General features: G+C 41.3%; 1 protein-coding gene across 3 annotated transcripts in view; it reads left to right on the top strand.

Moving 5' to 3' along the window:
* Positions 1-15,217, top strand: part of PAQR8 (progestin and adipoQ receptor family member 8) — a 119,608-nt gene that overhangs the window by 34,619 nt on the left and 69,772 nt on the right. For 2 of the 3 annotated variants that reach the window (XR_002082094.2, XM_053904803.1), the window contains exon 2: positions 5,156-5,328. The gene's annotated coding sequence lies outside the window, so the exon portion shown is untranslated. Of the gene's footprint in view, positions 1-5,155; positions 5,329-12,909; positions 13,041-15,217 lie in introns of those variants that run through there. The other variant, XR_002082095.2, reaches the window with a different exon arrangement.

Genomic DNA, 15,217 nt, shown 5'->3' with positions numbered 1-15,217 from the left:
GTTACATCCGCACTCAGTGCTTTTAAGACGAGAGAATAGTAATAACAATACAACTTTCTGGCTCTTAATGAGCAGACACTACGTGCCTGGGATTGTGCCAAGCATTTAGATGCTCTATATCCTTTTATCCCTGTAAGAATTCTGTGAGGAAGGCACTGCCATGTCTCCATTTCACAAGTGAGGAAACTGAAGATCTGAAACTTTGTGCAACCCCTTCAAGACAAACACATAATAGTGAGAGGCAGTCTGGTCCAGAATCCAGCCTGTGATGGGAAAGCCAGTGTTCCCAGCCACCATGCCACACTGTGGGATCCTGGCCTTGCTTTCCTTCTTAGTATTTTTCTTAATGTCTCTCATCATCCTCCATTTCCCCTCACATCTCTTACTTGCCAGTTAGTTCCATGGCAGTGCCACATGTATACATGTGCAGTGTATTTCGAGAATGGCCACTGGTGAGCCTCTCTCTGTTCTTATTGGAACTTCACAGAATCAGCCACAGAATAATGAAATTATCAAACTAAAGAGGTCTCTGTGCATTTTCTGCCCCACCCACTCTGAATTTGTGTCTTATGAGTGGCATATATCATTAATAGAGCTGCCTAGTGAAGCATTACCTCCACAGTCTCGGGACCCGAGCTATCCCTGGCCACCAAAGGAAGAGCCATCCCAGCTGGAAACTTCACCAACCCCAAGCCATATTGGGAATCCATTTCCTTGCTTATCTGGCAGAGTGCTTCCCTCTAGCCTCAGCTTGGGTCTGTATTTCCACTCTGGGTCCTCAGTCCCTGTTTGCTTTGCTCCAGCCCTGAGTCCTGGCTGAGAAAGGGTCTTCCTTCTCAAGGAAGGCTTTCTTGTCAACCCAGGCTCAGGCGATTCTGCACTAACCCTGTCCATTCCTATTTTCTCCATTGGGAGCAGGAGAGTCTCCAACACTCCAGAGAAGGCCCACCCTCTTCCCTGACCCTTTCTAGGGATCTACCAGTCCTTGTTCAGGCTGATTCAGCTGGAAAAAAGCAAACCGTGAGGTAAAAGAGTAAGGAAAAGGACTCAACTGAGCCTTCTCACTCTAGAGGTATGCAAGCCATCTGAGTGGACACCATCATCCACCAGAACTTTTTCAAAATAATTTTACTGAGGCTCTTTACATGTCAAGAAAAAAATCTGGTGATTTTTTAAAATTTTTTTTTCAAGTTTTAGTTTTTAGAGAGAGCATGAGTTGGGGAGAGGCAGAGAGAGAGAGGGAGATACAGAATCTGAAGCAGGCTCCAGGCTCTCAGCTGTCAGCATAGAGCCCGATGCGGGGCTCAAACTCACAGACCGTGAGATCATGACCTGAGCTTAAGTCAGATGCTTAACTGACTGAGCCACCCAGGTGCCCCCCAAATCTGGTGATTTTTAAAGTAAATTTATCAAATAGTGCAACCATCAACATAAGTCCACTTAGGAACATTTTCATCACCCGAGGAAGATCCGTCATGCACCTTTGCTGTTAATGCCCTGCCTTCCACCCTGGGGTACCACAAATCTAATTTCTGTGTCTATAGCTTGGTTTTTTATGGATGTTTCATGTAAAAGGAATCATATACTATGTGGTTACCTGTGTCTGGGTACTGTCACTAAGCATCAGGTCTTTCAGATCCCTCTGTAATTTGATCCTTTTTAATGCTGAGTATCTTTTCATTGTATGGATATACCACGGTTTGTCCACTCGCAAACTTTTATGAGCATTTAGGTAGTTTCCAATTTGGGGCTATTATGAATAATACTGCTGTAAACATTTGTGTGCAAGTCTTTGTGTGGATCACTGGAACTCTTTTCAGACTTAATAGGCCTGTCTTTTTGTTTTTTTCCTAGTCTTAACTGTCAAGTTCCTATATTTCTTTCGGACACGATCCTTAGCCATTGGCTCATTTGGAAAGCAGAAAATACTCATAGTCCCCAAGCCAGTGAGTGATCACATCAATCATAGTTCAGATTACTAGCTTCACTTATTTACCCAAATATTGTCTGAAACTTCTTAGAGACTCAGTTACTCACCTGGAGAAGGTGGAACCCTTCACAAATCCCCTGACACATATTTCTTCATTCGATTGCTTTCCTTTTTAAAAAGGTTTTAACAAATTTTCTATTGATGGTCTTTCAGATTGTTTTCAAACTTTTATTATTACAAAAAGCACTGTAAGTGGATAATCTTGTAAACTTGTATAAGTCGTAAGTACAGTATGTCTATAGAATAAATTCCTCAGAGTAGAATTTGAGTCAAAGGTATATGTTCTTATAATTTGGATAGGTATTGCGAAATGTTTCTTCAATGTGGTGACAATGTATGCATATTTCCTCATACACTCATTAGCGTTTGGAATCCCAACTGTTTCTTTTAAAAAACAATTAAAAAATATTGTTTTGTAATCTAAGCTAACCTAACAGGTCTAAGGTAGATCTCAACATGATTTGAATTGCATTTCTCTTTTGATGAGTGAAGTTGAGCATATTTTTATGTACCTAAAAGCCAATTTTGTTTCTTTTGTGAATTCTCTATTTCTATCATTTTCCGCATTTTTCAGTCTTTTCCTTATTGCTTCATGGGACACTTAACCCTTTGTTTTGGTAGAAGTTGCAAATATTTTCTTTCTTTTCACTTTGGTTGTTTTGTCAAACAGAATTTATTTATGTGTTCATTTATTTGTTTATTTATTTTTGTGGTAAAATATATATGACATAAAATATATTTTAACCATTTTTAAATGTACAATTCAGTCGCTTTAAGTACAGTCACCATGTTGTACAACCATCAACATTATCCATTTCCAGAACAGAAATCCAAAATAGAAACTCTGTACCCATTAAATAACAGCTCCCCTTTCCTCCCTCTGTGCCCCAATCCCGGCCCTGGTAAGCACTATTTCCACTTTACGTTTCTGTGAATTTTACTACTCTAGGTATCTCATATAAGTGGAATCTGACAGTACTTGTCCTTTTGTGACTGGCTTATTTCATTTAGCATAATGTCTTCAAGGTTCATCCATGTTGTAGCACATGGATGTAGTCAGAATTTCCTTCCTTTTTAAAGCTGAATAATATTCCATTGTATGTATATGCCACATTTTGTTTATCCATTTATCAGAATTTTATTTTAATGTGGAAAAATCTCTTTTTTAAATGGGTTCTAATATTTAGGCTAATCAAGGGTATAAAAATTCTTCTCTACTTTCTTCTACTACCTTTATAATTTAATTTTTTTTTAATTTTACATTTGAAGCTTTGAATCAGCTATAATTTATTCTAGTTGAATTTGCAGGGTTTGCATCTAACAAAAGAAGAAAGTCATTTTGAAGATTGGGTTCCCCAAGACACAGATTCTGGTACAGAGATTTGAATGCAAGAAGTTCGATAGGGAGCCCTCTCAGGAATCATATCTATAAAGGAGTGAAGGAAGCAAAACTGAGAAGAGGGAGAAGTTGAATTGAAATGCAGTGGCAGCAAATCTTTAGCCAATTCCATGAGTTCTGCACCTGGAATGGTTGCAGAATTGTCTTAAATTGAGCAAAGGTCCAGGCATTTTCACCCCTGCATCAATCAGTCCTTGGATGTTATGGACCCTAAGAGTATAATTTTGGATGAGGCAGTCCCCTTCTGCTGACTTCAGTTCCTAGGGAGGGACTCAGCCAGGAGCCTCAGTGAACAGCACTTTCAGCAGCTGTGAGAATCGGTGCCTTGGTCCTGAAGCGGGCATATGGACGGTGTACCACAGCATCCACAACACTGCCTTCCTAACACCATGTAGTAATTAATGCATCTCTTTGCTCACTTTATTATATACAAAAACCCATATGTGTTTGGGTCTATCTCTGGACTGCTCTATTTTGCTCCATTGATCTATTTTTTCATACATCAGTAGTATACTGTTTTAAAAATTATAGTTTTAAAATATATTTTAACGTATGCTAGGGCTAGTCCCTTCTCATTAACATCAAAATTTTCCTGGTTATTCTTGCTTGTTGATATTTCTATAGAAACTTTAGATCAGCTTGCTAATTAAATTTGGGTAGAGGAGGATGACTGGATTAAATTTATAGATTAATTTAGAGAAAACAGACATATTTATACTATTGAGTCAGCATCCTCTCCATGAATATGTTTGGACTTTTTATTTGTTCAAATTATCTTTCATTTTCCTCACCGGTGTTCTAAACTTTTCTTTCTATAGGTATTATGCATCTATTATTATTTAATTTATCCTTAACTTTTATCCTTAAAAAAATTTTTTTTAATGTTTATTCATTTTTGAGACAGAGAGAGAGCATGAGTGGGGGAGGGGTAGAGAGAAAGAGAGGGAGACACACAATCCAAAGCAGGCTCCAGGCTCTGAGCTGCCAGCACAGAGCCCAATGTGGGGCTCAAATTCCCGAACTGTAAGATCATGACCTGAGCCAAAATCCGATGCTTAACTGACTGAGTCACCCAGGCGCCCCTATCCTTAAAATTTTTTTTATAAGTGGGGTCTTTTCTGTAGATTCCTGCCTGATTGTTGGTATATATGAAGATTAATTATTTCCATACATTAATTTTGAATGCAACCACCTTACTATATTGTTTTACTGCTTATGGTAGTTGTTTAGTTGATACTCTTAGGGTTTTCAGATATGCAGTTTTATCACTTTCAGATAATGACATTTTTGCCTCCTCTTTTCTAATTATTCAGCCTCTAATTTCTTCATTTGACTTAATAAGCAAAAGTACAGGATATTTTAAAACACTAAAATCCTGAAACACATAATTCACAACAGGAAAAGAAAGCCATTGTGTATACTTTTACAGCTGTGGTAACTACACTCTTTATAATTATATGTTGTAGTTATAATCTTGTCAGTGGCTGTTTCCATTGGAAATTATGATTTTCCTTGAGGGCAAGGACTGTGTTATTCACTTTTATATCCCTGGCACTTAGCTTAGTGCCTCAATAAATGTCTGTTGAAAAATTAAAGAAAAACCAATAATCCAATAACCAAAACCCAAAAACCAATAATCCTAAACAAGTAAAATAACTATCATTTACAAAGTGTCTGTTAATGTCAACTAGCCCATTTCTCTTAAATTTTTTTAAACCATGGAACATAAAATAATGTTTTTTTGTTTTTCTTTTTGTTTTTCTTAGGTCTGGACACCTTCTCTCCTTGATCGAGTTCTCTGTTCTGCTAACCAAGTGTCTGCTTCAGAAGCCTGATAACCTCTCTATCACCAAACACCAACCGGCCGAGACCAAGTGAGCCATGCAGGTCAGCTCCAGTACCCTGGACAACCTGGAGAATCAAAGACTCCAACCTCCAGGTATAGAGCAGATGTAATGTGGGTAATTCTGGAGAGCATAGGCCAAAGACTGAAATCCTTCTGATCAGTTCTGTATTTGGTGTCTGTCATTTTGAAACATCTTTGAGAAAAAAAAAAAAAAGAAAGGTCCTGGCCTACTCTGAGGTCTCTCAATTTTTCTGGTGGTCTGAAACATTCTCAAAATAACACAAGTAGTAATTGACTCAGCCAGAACTTGAGGTTACATTCACTGACTCCAAGTCTAATGCTCTCTACAGTAGACTACCATGTTACTTCTACTGATTTTTACTCACCAGAAACTGGTTCAGTTCTCTTCTATTTAGGTGATGGTGGGTGAGAGTGCCTTCTAATTTACAAAAATGTTGTCAGTATTCCTACGAATATTAGCACACAAAAGGAAATTATAGTAACAATAAGAATAAAAATCTCAGCCAGAATTTGCAGAAAAGATACAAGGTAATACAATAATGAAGTACTATTTTACATTTATTAAGCTACCGACAAATTCTGTGGTGATAATTTCTAATGACAGAAGATTGTGCTGAAATGCTCCTGATGCAGCAGTATAAATGCTCTAATGTTTTTGGAAAGCAATTTGGTAACAGATACCAAGAGACCTAAAGATAGATGTTCACACTCTTTTACTCCATCATCCTACTACTCAGAATTTATGTAAGGAATTAATTCAGTTGAAAAGATAGTCATCTGAAGGAAGATATTAATTTTATGTAAGATGTACTCTATAATAAAAAACTGAAATGGCCAACAATAGAGGATGGTTTTAAAAAATTATGCTACATCAACTGAAGGGAATGTTATATTGACATTAAAATAAGATTTACAAAGACTACATAATAATATATGGAAAGAGTGCTTTATGACAGTAGGAAGTTAAAAAATAAACACAAGAGTACAATGCACACAAAGATAATACTCAAGCCCCCACCCTGCAAAAACATGTATCAACATAGAAAAAAAGAAAATAGATGTATTAGGGACTGATATAATTTGTTTAATGTTTATTTATCTATTATTTTTGAGGGGCGGGGGGCAAGGAGGGAGGCCAGAAAGAGAGGGAGAGATAGAGAATCCAAAACAGTCTCCCTGCTGTCCATGCAGAGCCAGACACAGGGCTCAAACTCATGAACCATGAGATCATGACCTGAGCTAAAGTCAGAAAAGCTTAACTGACTGAGCCACACAGGTGCCCCAGGCAGTGATATAATTAAAAACTGCCACAAGGTGAGTTCCCCAGAAAACGGATTCTGAGATGGAGATTTGAATGCAAGAGGGTTCTACCTCTTGATCCCTCATGATCAGCACCTGGGAGAGAGTGATGGCAGCAGGAGTGGGTAGAGAAAAAGTTGGGCTCATTGCAATCCCAGGAGAGATGCTGAAGCTGGACTGGCCTTGGTACTGGTAAGCAGGAGTGACTTTGGATGAGCCTAGTGGGCATCTTTCCCTGAGGAAAACTTAGAGGAAGGTTAATGGAAAAAACTGGTCTCTTCCACTGCAACTGGTCTCAAGGTCCCACCTAGTACTCATTAACTCCACCTTCTACTGTCCATGATGAAGTTCACTCACCCTTAGCTAGTGGTTTTTCTGGACTAGGTGGTTTTTCTAAGTGGCCCAGATTCTGTGCCTTAGGGACTTGATCTCCTGGTCACCTTGCCCTTCTCAGGCTAAGGCTGCTGCAAGGGAGTACAAAGTGGTCACCCATATCCTGAGGTCAAATATATTCTTCCATGCCCCCTATCTCCTCCAGATATTTAGGGTCAACTTCTCCCTTAGGACAGTGACTTCTTTCTATGCCTGCTGATTTCTTCACATGAGAAACCCAAGGTGACTAAGCAGCGGACAAAACTTGAACTTGAGTAGGATTCTTGCTGTGCACCCTGGTGGAACATCCTTTATCTGGGAGCCAAGATCTCTAAATTCACAGAGCCCAGAGTTGCAGGAACAAGTGCAGAAATTCTCCCCGTGGACCTCTGGGAGTGTGGGTAAGCAGGGACACTTCTACTTCTACCCCTCAGTTCTTAGACCCACGTACTCGGACCATTAGGGACACCACACTATATAATAGCTGTTGATTTAGGGTATATTCTGTAAGGTATCACCTCTAGGCCAGTCTCTCAGTTGTATCTCAATAAGCCTTTTCATTGTTCTATCTGTGTGGTGCAGTATGGGATAAGGCCAGGGGATCCCATGATCATATACCCACTACCACACCTCACCTTATCCCTATTTGTGGATCAAACACTCTGTAAGCCCTCGGATAATGATGTTGTCTAGGGCCCTGTAAATAGGAAAGGAAAACTCACAGCTAAAATATTTGTCAGTATCAGTCAAAATTAATTATTACCAGGGTTGAAGGAATCCAGTAGAAGTCAACTTTACACCAAAAGACTGATTGATCTCCCCTAAGTTATGGTGCTGTATTAGGAACATAGGATTGGTCTGTATTGCTGGAGGTTTGGAAATTTGGTAGTGGCAGTAGCTAAAGCAGTATTGGTGAGTGGAAGCCCATACTGTTGAGCCCATATGTATCTACCATTCCTGCCACCATGGCTACTTTGTTGTGCCAACACTGAGGCCAACACAAAAGCTAGCTGATGTCAGCTGGCTGAGCCATTCTGTTTAGTGCTTAGTGTGTTCTGTGGTTCAGTTAAGAGTTCTGGGTGTTTAAAATGACTCAGATATGGAATTTGGGCAAGCAATCATGAATTTTTATTGGTATTGCTGTCCTCAGCCTCAATTATTTTGATTGGATATATTGAACAATACTCTTGTTGGCTGCCCATCTATCTTGCCCATAAGGATACTCTTTTCAGTTATCCATCTCCGTAGCTTTCTAAGGACCATGCCCCTCTTTCTGCCTCTCCAACCTTGCCTCTCACTACAATAGTTGAATGCATTTTGCTTCTAAAGTTTAAGCACTGCCACTACCTCTAATATTTCAGACTACTCTCATCCCCATTATTATAAAGGAGCCCAGTTCTGTGATGACACCTCTAACCACAAGTTCTGGACTTGTGAAACCAGTGAGTTTCTCAGTGAATCTGATGTCCCTCTTACCAGGTCCTTCCTTACTGCTTTGGTCTTTCCTCTGAGCCTTCACATGGAAAATAGTCATCTGGTGGAGTTTTCAGCCTCACATAATAAATCCACTCAAGTATGCTTCCTTCTATGACACATTGGTTCCTTTTTCCATTGTCTGCAAAAGAAGTTCTGGCATTTACTTCTCATTGAGTGTGGGCATCACTTTCTCCAAGTATCTAAAAGCCATCCTAGCAGTGTAAACTGCCAAAGCCCAGGAGAATGCTTCCATATCAACACTCCCTTGGCCAACTTTATATTGTACTTCCCCTTGATTCTACACCCTCAGAATCCAATCCTGTACATCCTCTCTTAGCTCATATTGGCTATGTCCTGCAGCTCCTTCAGGGTATAGTTCCTTTCTTCTTCTTGCAGACCCAGTGCATCTGTGACTGCATTTGTTGTGACTTAATGCACTATGTTATTGACTATAATGGGTTATGATGGGTCTAGTGGCGAGAAGGGAAATGGTGGCAGATTCGGATAGGACATATGTTGTCTTGCAAGTCAGAGGCATAAGTACCATCCTTATGGGAGTGATGAGTACCAGCCTTTGACAAGGAGTAGGCCCTTTATGCACACCTAGAGGCTTCAAGGGAATATGCAGCTTCAAGATTTCTGTCACATCAACCCAAATACCCACCTCCCATTTATCAGGGTCAAACTCTTTCCCAATTAGAGCTTCAACCTAAGTGTAGCAGACCCGCCACTGAAAAGTTAATGTCTTCTGGAGCTCTGCTAATTTGATGCTTAAATCTTGAGCCTGATCTTTGATTTTAGCTGCCCGCCAGCTATTGGAAATGACAGTCTCATTGTGCTCTGCAAAGAGGCCCTCCGGCTTTTATGTTTAGCCATTAATTACTGATTAATTGTGCTCAGCCTTTCCTTGTCTTTCTCCAGAGCATCTCTTGCCCTTATAATTACCAATTTCCTCATGCTTCTCAAATACTGGTTCCATTGCCCCAACCAGTGCCCTCCATTCCAAAAGTATGCCATTCCAGAAACTGTCAACAATCATACCACTGCTGCGGGCCCGGCTTTATCCATGCTCTTGATGGGGTCCTTATTTCCAGATAGCTGGTGGGTGACTCAGATTTAGCACCTACTTTCTTGCGCCACTCCCGCAATCAGCTGTCACAAGCTGGGTTTCCTGGGAGGCAGAGTCTGCCATGGAGAGCAACATGCAGGAGGCTTATTAGAGGGCACTCTTAGATCAGCATTTGTGGGAGTGTAAAGAAGCAGAATTGAGCAGGGAAGCTTGACTGAATCTGTCACAACACAGGCTTCTGCAGACCCCAAGAAAGTCTCTGGAACTGGGATGGCCCTGAAGAGTTGCCCTCACTTTGGGGACCTTGACCAGTCATTGGGTGGGGGCTGCTATGTCCCCTGGGAAGGGGACATAATTTGGATGAAGCTGCTCAGTTCAGCAGAGGATAATCTCAGGGTGGAGGAGGTTAGCTGGGATCTGTCAGCCATCCACCCTCCCTGCAGCTAGCTAAAAGAATACATGCCTGAAAGAAGGGTCTGGATTTGAGCAGCACACTACAGTGTTCATTGTGATGTTTTTTAAGTTGTTATAATTAATTATATTTTAACAGCAAAAAAAAAAAAAAAAAAAATCAAGTCATTAAAAAAATACCCAGGAGTAGGGCGCCTGGGTGGCTCAGTCAGTTAAGCGTCTGTCTTCAGCTCAGGTCATCATTTCACTGTTCACAGTGAGTTCAAGCCCCACATCAGTCTCTGCTGTCAGTGCAGAGCCTGCTTCAAATCCTTTGTCCCCCTCTCTATCTGCACCTACCCCATTCACGCTCTCTCTCTTTCTCGAAAATAAAAATAAATAAAAACTTTTAAAAAAATGCCCAGGAGAAAATAGTGCCATCTTTTCTGTGCTTTCCTCCAGAGTCTTAGTGGTTTGTCCTGGGGAAGGTTTCCCCACCTGAAGAATGGCCCAGACAAAACAAATAGAAACTTGGGCGTGCCTTGGTCAGTGAAACTACCGATAGGGGGTCAATTAGCCTCTCGTGACTCACCATTCCCCAACCCACCCAACCCAGACCAGAAAGAGGCAAGTCAGGTGGGGCCTTCAGGCTGCTCCATGGCAGAACAAGCTGGCAAACCTGTGTAACCTGAACAAATAATTCGAGGCTTGCTTAGAGGCCTATTGCCACATGGCACCCACGCTAAAAACACATAAATCTGATGCCTAAGACCTTGAAAATCAATTTATGTCTTTACTGAAGCCTGGTGAAAATGTGGCAAAGACACACTTCCTAAAAATAAAAAATAAATTATCCTTCCTAAAAATCCTATGGAGACAGCTCATTCCTAAGGTTTCATGTATTCCAGCTGCTGCTCTCTGAATCTCTCATTTCTCCTGCTGGCAAAACTCCAAAAGACCTTGCCTCCACCTCTAGATTTACACTTCTTCCGCAAGTATATATACAAATCAATTTTATGTGTATAAATCAATTTAGTCTTTCTCTGCACTTTCCAATTCTCCTGTCCTCCTTACCCTCAACAACACGCAAAGGGCAGACACAGACTCATGAGCAGAGGTGTTGGGGGGCGGGGGGAGGGATGTAAAATTTGGCCTGTGACACTTGAATTGGTAAATATGCTATATTTTTATGCTATCTTTGATGGTAAAACACTCCACCACATAAGAACCCAATCATAAATTAAAATGTATGAATCACCCCTTCTTTAGAGCTTCCAACTCATTATTCTTATGATGGCCTATCCGCTCCACTTCCCCTCATTGTCCAGCAGAGTGTTCCCATGGTGCTTTGTCTGGAATAGATCCGACTGCTTTGCACTTGTCCTCTTGAAAAACCTTGTTGACCTGCTTGATAGGGAGAATACATGAATATGAGTGCATATTTGTGCATATACACACAAACGCAATTTTGCATATTATTTCAGTGAGTTCATGGACTCCTCAGTAAGTCCACTAATAACCACTTAATTAGTTTCCTTCCCTAACTCCCAGTTCCTAAAATTCTCACCCCAAATGTTAGCTAAGCCAATAATACACTTAGATGCCCATGACAGGATACAAACTCCTTTTTTTATATTGGCAAATGAATCATCCTTATAAATTACATAGAGCACACATAAATTGTGTACTAGAAAAGCCAACATTTTAATTCATTCCTTCCTGTTAGTCACTCACTCATTTAACAAGCTTTTTTTTTTTTTTTTTTTTTTTTTGCTAAGCACTATTTTAGAGTAATATATTTACTTAAAATCAATTTCCAACTTTAAGAATGAAGCCAGTTCATGGGGGAGAACCGCTATGTAATTATACAATTGCAATAGTGTGCTGGGACAGAGGGTGCTGTAGGAGCCTCAGGGAAGAAAGCGGTGAGGCGAGAGCAGTGGTGGGGAGGGCACCTAATTCTCTCTGGGAGTTGGGTATGGCTGAGAGTAATTTCAGGGAGAGCTCTTTGGAAAAGGCAGTACATAAACTGTATATTGGTGAATTCTTAGCGTTTTCAGAAAACAAGAGTGGAAGTGGGAGAAAGACCTTCCCTCCAGGAAGGATAGCATTTGCAAAGATGGAATGGCAGGAGGAAGTTGATGAGCTCATCACTGGTTTACTAGAGCTGGGGTGGAGGGTAGATATGCAGACTGCCCTATGGAACAAGGGTCAGTTCACAGAGGGCCTGGAATGCTGGTCGAAGAATTTACTCCTTATCCTCAATAGGATGTGCAGCCTCTGAAAGCTATTTAGCAGGCAGGACAGACTCAGCTTTGCATGTAGCATGGTGAGGTGTGGCAATCCTCACGCCTATGCATGGAGATTGCTTCTATGTTGCATTTAAAAATTTGGAAATAATAATAAAGAATTGAAATTACAAATGACTTGATTTTAAGAAATTAAAGTTGGTGCTTGGTTATACATTTATATAACAGTACCCTGAGCCACTTGCTTTTAAATATTATTTTGAATGGAGTTATCTCCAGAGCTGTGGAAATAGCATGCATAACTACCATCGCAGCTTATCTCTGTTCCAGCTTTTAGAGAGGCTCCTGAGAGAAACTCTAATTCTAAACTATTGCGTTTTTTTTTAAATTTTTTAGTGTTTATTTATTTTTTTGAGAGGGGGAGAGAGAGAGAGAGAGAGGAAGAGAGAGAATCCTAAGCAGGCTTTGCGATGTTAGCGCAGAACCCGATGCAGGGCTCGAACTCAGGAACCGTGAGATCATGACCTGAGCTGAAATCAAGAGTCGGATGCTTAACCAACTGAGCTACCCAGGCGCCCCAATATTGAGTTTGTTTATAGTTTTATATTTTTTCTACTTTATTTTTTTAATGATTACATTTTTAGTTTAAAAAGGAGAGAAAACGGAAATGAAGAGAACATGCATCAGGCATCAACATCATTAAGTGGATATTCTACTTACTTATTTAGAAAATGCTTTTATTAGTTTTTTTAATAATATCTCTTCCCTGAGTAGTCTGCTGTTTACTTCACTTTCTAGGTCAGTTTGCATCAGAACTGAGATCCACTCAAGGGAGTAGATAATGCGTGTGAATGTCGTTTGCTGTGGTATATGACAAGAGGAAAAAGAGTTTTAAACCAAATTCATCGGGGTGAAAAGAACACAAACTTTGGTAACGGACAGATCGGAGTTCAAACCCCAATTGTTACTTATGAGATATATAACATTGGACAAGATATTTAACATCTCTAAATCGTAGTTTCCTTTGTATAAACTAGAGCTAATAACAATTTTCTTGTAAGGTTGCTGTGATAAGTGAAAGAACATGTATTCAGTGCTTGTGTAGTGTTTAAAATGTGGTGGTTAATAGTAGAAAGATCACCGTGAAGGTGGTGGTTTCTGAAGCTGAATTGCTTACCAAGACCAGGCACAGAAGACTCATTCAGGAGGGTGAACAATTAACTCATGAGGCCTAACCTAAGACAGTTACAAAAGGAGAGACTAAATTTTAGAAATAATCAAAACTTGATGGTTAACTGGGGTATGCTAACTACTATAGCGAACAACCCCTAAAATCTTTATGGTATGATACGATAAAGGTTTATTTCCCCCTGTGTTAGTTCAGGTCCACTGAGAAGCAGATGCCAGGATGAGATTAGACATGCAAGAGGTTTATGGGGGCAAACACCTGTGGAGGATAAACAGATGCCAAGGAAGGAGAGAAGAGCTTTCAGACCACAAGTGTGGACCTGATACCACTGAAGGAAAGTGTTATGCCCAGAATTCGTGATCCCCAAAGACCACCAGGGAGCCGAGTCCGATGCAAAAGCAAAGAGCCTTTATTCGTGCTAGCTCAAGCTCAATCCCCTACCTGCACCGACGCAGGATGAGATGGGGGGGGGGGCGGGGAAGAGAGGGAGAGAGAGGGAGAGAGAGGGAGAGAGAGGGAGGGAGAGGGAGGGAGAGGGAGGGAGAGGGAGGGAGAGGGAGGGAGAGGGAGGGAGAGGGAGGGAGAGGGGGAGAGGGGGAGTTTCAAAAGCACAAAGGTTTTATAGGGATCATGGCCCTAGCCAATTGGCTGGGGAAGAGTCGTGGCCTCAGCCGATTGGCTGGGGAAGGATAGAACAATGGCTGCCAAGGTGTGGTCCCAGATCAGCAATTATCAGCATCACCTGGAACTTGTTAAAAATGCAAATGTTGGGCCTGATGGTCACAGAGCCACTGAATCAGAAACTCTGGGGGTGGGGCTCAGCAATCTGTGTTTGAACAAGTTTTCCAGGAGATTCTGATGCACCTGAAGTTTAAGAACCAGTGTGTCTGAGGTTGTTTAAGATGTTTGGCCTCAGTGTATACAGAATGTTTCTCACTGGTCACCTATTAACCATTGGCTGTCAGCCTTGCTGTGCTATATAAATACCTAGCACCAAACACCATCCCCAGAGACTCTGATTTAATTGGTTTGGGGAGGGGTCAGTTATTAAAATGCTCCCAGGTCATTCTAAGCCTGGACAGGGTTGAGGGCTCCTGCCTCTGGCCCCTACCTGAGAGAATCCCTCCCTCTTCTGCTCACACTTTCCACGCCTCTCACATTCCCCTTCCTCCCACCTTAGACTTCGGAAGAATGCATCAATCGGTAGCCTGCTTTCCTAGAAAACATAAGTTACTGAAGGGGAGGAGGCGTGGTCTGAGGTTTGAGCGGGAACTTCTTTCTGCGCCATGTCAGGGACATAGTCACTAGTTGGCCAGCCTAGGTCTGCTCTTTCAAGAGCAGCAAGGAAAGAAGTTTGGGTAGGGAGATTCCTGGACTTCAGTGTAGTTTCAAGAAAGATTCAGGCAGGTCAGTGGAGATTCCGTGAGTCAGAGTCACCTGCTGGAGGAATCCCATGTCTTGCAGGAATGGGTCTGAATTTCTACACTCACCACACTTAGTCCTTGGCTGGGAGCAGTCCATGGGAAATGTAGTCTTGGCACAAACACAGTGATAGATCCAGTGGGGCAGCAGCTGGGGTCAGAGTAAATCTTGTCCCCCTCTTAATGCTCATTTTCATGACCCTCACCCCCATGTCATAGTACAGTGCAGATCACTGGATTTGCAGAGCTCCACTGAGTCCTTCCGGGACCCATGCTCCTTATTACTATGGCTCTGCTCTAGGCTCCTGAAGTTCTCTCCATCAAGTCGGCAGGTAGGAAAAGAGAACGCAGGTCATGTAGGAAAGTTTTCCACAAGATTCACCCGGACTTTGCTCACATAACCTATGTTCAGATTATATGGGCCAGGATAAAGTCACATGGCTCCATCTAATTGCAGGAAAATATAGGCCAGTTGCATACCTCAACAACTATTTGC

The sequence above is a fragment of the Panthera pardus genome, unplaced genomic scaffold, assembly GCF_024362965.1.
Source record: "Panthera pardus isolate Hobbes unplaced genomic scaffold, ASM2436296v1 HiC_scaffold_17, whole genome shotgun sequence".
Classification (NCBI taxonomy): domain Eukaryota; kingdom Metazoa; phylum Chordata; class Mammalia; order Carnivora; family Felidae; genus Panthera; species Panthera pardus.
This window is presented reverse-complemented; position numbering and strand designations above follow the sequence as displayed.